Genomic DNA, 4,744 nt, shown 5'->3' with positions numbered 1-4,744 from the left:
TTTCATGCTTAAATTACATGTTTTTATGATGAATTGTTGGCTGATCAAAATGGGTTAGGAGAGAGAAAGTTGTTAGATTAATTTGATTTTAAGTTATGTTAGTGTTTTTAGTTAGTTTAGCATATTTAGAGACAAAACAATAAGAAAAGAATTTATTTTCTCCCACAACCATTAATGGCCGAATTTACCATGTATGAGTGAGGATGAGTTTGATTTTTATTCTAGGAGAATTGGTTAAGAAATGATGAATTATGAGCCTAGAAAAATAATGGGAATTTTCAGAGCAAAAATACAAATTTTTACCCATTAGGGGTATTTTCGTAATTTACTATCGAGACAGATAATTTGCACCACACTGAGGGACATTAAGTCAATTTGGGTGCAATTGAGGTATAGAAACTGAAAAAAATTAATTTGAGATTAAATTGGACGCGTTAGTAATTTAATCGGGTGATAAGATGAATTAGGCCAATACTGAGTTTAGATAGTTACCAGTGCATTTTTGCATTCCATATTATGCATTAATAGTCTAAATTAGTTTAATTTCAATTTAGTACCAATGTAGTGAATTTCTCGATTTTGTACTGTGTCAAGGTGGTGAGTCCTCTAATAAAGACAAGGAAATTGCATCCGAGGACCAGTAGACAAAGTGCGTCGAAAGTCTACATTCTAGACATTGTGAGTAAACTTACTGTCATTTTAATTATCTAGGGTGGTTTTTAGATGATTTCATGAATTCTATGGAAAAAGGAATTTAAAAAGGTAAATTTTCATGTTTTATGAATAAATGTGTTTCAATGAAATTAAATTATAAATTGTTTTGAAATTAATAGTGATTTTGAAAAATAGAGTACACGGAGACTGTTAATTGTGGCAATTTGATTGGCTTATGATAAATCGGGCATGATTGGCTAGTTGACAATTTTATTGAAATGCAAATTGTTTGGTTGCCTTGAAAGACTGTGAATTACAAAATTGCCATATCATGTTATTGAGTTTTATTGTATGGTGGATTATATATATTAATTAATCATTGCAGTAGGGGGTTTTTGTGGACCAGCCTTTTAGAGGGGCACGGTAAACTCCATTATATTCTTACCTCGAACGGAGAGGCGCGTAGGGTATCTCCTAGGGTAAAGCTTAGGGTTCACTTCACGCCAAACCACCACGTGAGGGGGAACTCAGCCAACGCCAAGGAATGGCTATGTTTTCAAAACAAAAACATGATTTATGTAAAATGTGAATTTTAATAGCCTTGGCGGTCTCGGTAGGATGCCTAGGCCAAAGTGTCCCCGAGAATGGATTTATGGCACAAGCCTAGTTTTTATGAGATTCATAAGCCTCATTACATATTTTAAATGAAATGTATTCTTATGCTGTGACCTAGTTTACGATGATTTATTTTATTGTCTCCATGTACTCAACTCTAGATATTTATGATGATGTCTGTTTACTCATTGGGATTTTATAATCTCACCACCCTCCTTTCCACCAATTTCAGGTTCAGTATAGGCTATAGATAGCTGATCTCATCGAGGACTACTGTTGGATTTGCATTTTCCAAACCGTACGTTCACAGTCCTCTTTACTTTGTTTTATTCGGGGGCCCTCTTGTTATTGTAAATTAAATTAAATATTTTGGCTTACTGTATTTAAGTATGTATAAATTTATTTAGCTTTTACGCTATAAAAATTATTCACGTATAACTCTACAAATATTGTTTTATAAGAAAATAGAATATTTTACTTAATATTTCTTTTATTTTCTTATTATATTCAAATAATCATAATTTCGTTTTTAATGAACATTTTAGACTTTTAAACTCATTTTGAATATGAATTATGTGTTTTGTACTTGTACATTACGTTTTAGCCAGTTTCAAAATTTTTGAGAAAAATGACCAAAATACCCCTGTGAGACGAAAAATTAATATTTTATTTGTTTAAAGTTGGAAACAGCTTAAAATCTTTTAGAACACGATATTTGACAATGGTTGCCCACAAGGGAATAGAAAAACTGATAGTAAAGCCTTGCGGGGTTTCGGGCAATTAGTGTCTACCGGGACACCGTAGCAGTTGTCACGGGCTCGATAGGAGTACCGGGTCGTGACAGATTAGATCTTATGCACTAGATTTTGTTACAAATTGAGAATATATGACGCGAATTGTGTATGATAATGATATTTCATCTATTTCACAAATTAAGATGAATAGGCATGTCTTTTTTAAATTATGTGAAATGCTAGAAAGTATTGGAGGGTTAAAGTTAACAGAGAACATGCTTGTAGATGAACAAGTAGCAATATTCTTACATATTATTGCTAATCATATTAAGAATCAGGTAAGAAAATTAAATTTTAGAAGGTCAAGTGAGACAATTAGTTGGCACTTTGATAATGTTTTAAATGCAATAATGAAATTTCAAGTAGCTTTTTTTTATAAAACTTGAGCCCCATTTTAGCAAACTCTACAAACAATCGATGAAAGTGGTTTAAGGTATATTAATTATCCTATTCCTTTGTAACTATATATATAAGACATCAATAGGTTTATTTATAATAATTCATTACATTTGATTTGTAGAATTGTTTAGCTATTTTAGATAGGACATATATCAAGGTTAAGGTGCCGAGTGCAGATAAACCTAAAAATCGCATTTGCAAAAGGGATCTTACAACAATATGTTAAGTGTATATACATCTAACATGCAATTTGTCTTTGTTTTTGCTGGTTGGGAAGGGTCTATAACTGATAGCAGAGTTTTTTGATGCAATAAGCAGAAAAAATGAACTTAATGTGTCTCATGGTAAGCTTTCCTATTATAATAGAATGGTGTTTCAGATTTTTCACTATATGATTATGTTAAGTAAATAAATAACTTATTTAGTGTTTTTATCTAGGTTGCTATTACCTAGTTGAGGTAAATTATACAAATTGTGAAGGCTTTCTTGCACCGGGTCAGTGATATCATTGGAATGAATGGCATCAAGGTTATCAACCAAGCAATTTTGAAGAAATTTTTAATATGAAACATGCAGTTTCTCATAATGTTATAAAGAGGTGTTTTGGGTTGTTAAAAATGAAGTCAAGTATTCTTAGGAGTGCATCATTTTATCCGATTAGGATACATAAATTATAGCTTGTTGTTTGCTTCATAATTTTATTAGGAGAGAAATGGGTTTTGATCCTATTGAACTTGATCTAAGGGAATAAATTCAAACTAATACAGTGGTTGAACAGGATCTAATAAGTACTATAGATCCCACTAATGTTTTGAGCAATTGGATAATGGAATTGGAAAAACAAATGTTTATGAATGGCAAGCATCTAGGCAAAATGAGGATTGACATTTGTTAGGCATATTGTTATGTTAAAGATTGTTTCAGTATTTTTGCCTTTGTCATTACAAGTTGTTGTGCTTTTATCTCATTTGTTATTATCATTGTCTTACTATTTTCTCATTTAGTGTTGTTAGTTGTTTATGTTGTACTTTTTTTATCATTTGAATAAAGTATAACAAGTTTTAATATATTATTGGATTTTTTTTATCCTTTAGCACTATAATTATTTTTCTTGTAATCAAATATTTGGTGTATAGTAAAAAATAATGTCTGCAACTTCAGCCCTGGCTTCTCAAAGTTCAAAAGGAATCAAAAGAAAGTAGAATTATGAAGAAGATGTTGCACTAGTTTCATCTCTGACTGGTTGGTAAAATATAGGAAAATATAATGTTGACATTGATTTCAAATGAGGTTATTTACTAGAACTTGAAAAAAATACTTACAACAAAGTTACTAAATTCAAACTCGAAAGATATAACCCCATACAGAGTCTTGGATAGAGACTTTGAAAAAAGAATGGGCTATCATATATGATATGATGCAAGCGCCACATACTAGCAAATTTGGGTGGGATGATCAAAAGAGCATGGTTGTTACTGAAGATCTTGTATGAGAATCTTACATAGAAATAAGTATTTGGTTTAAACTTGTTTAAGCATTTTCTTTTTAGTTTCTTAATGGTATTTTTTTATTATTATTAGCCACAAAGAGGTTGCCTCTTTAGAGGAAAGAGTTTTCCCTTATTCAATGAGGTTAGTGATATATATGCAAGAGATCATGCAATAGGGAAAGATACATAAATTGTAGTATATATCTAAAAAATGCAAGGCTGTAATGGTGGGATAAATGAGGAAATTGAAGGTGGCAACCTAGCTGGATTTGGTTTAACTGCGAGGGATTTCTCTAATATTGAACCTCAAACATTAGCTTTTAAAATTGAAAATGCTTCAACAAGGAAGAGAAGATGGGCAAATAATATGGGTGATCCCATTACATCTAATTCAATTATTGTTGTTGTCATAATATTAGGAGAAAACATCAAAGAAGGTGGAAGGGAGTTCGACAAAAGTGTTGAGGCTAAGGTAAACATTCAATAAAAGGCTTAAGAGTTAGATGGGATTTTAAGTCAAGTAAAGGGATTGACAGATGGAAAGGGATTTTGCTTTAATCAAACTTCCTAATTTTCCAAATCATATGTTTGTGTTTTTGGGTCTTACACTTGATTGAAGACTTGGATGGTTGAGGAAGTCTCTTGTAGACCATTAAGCTTGGATAAGTTTGAAACTTTTTGTGAAGGTAAGTTAATGAAATTGTAACTTTTTGACACTTGTAGTTGTTGTTGATGCTACTTATGTTGTCATTGATAGGTTTGAAACTTTTTGAGAAGGTTTGTTAAATTTAAT

The sequence above is a fragment of the Theobroma cacao genome, chromosome 5, assembly GCF_053813885.1.
Source record: "Theobroma cacao isolate CCN51 chromosome 5, ASM5381388v1, whole genome shotgun sequence".
NCBI classification, from domain to species: Eukaryota; Viridiplantae; Streptophyta; class Magnoliopsida; order Malvales; family Malvaceae; genus Theobroma; species Theobroma cacao.
The sequence above is the reverse complement of the archived record's forward strand: the minus strand, read 5'-3'. Positions refer to the sequence as shown.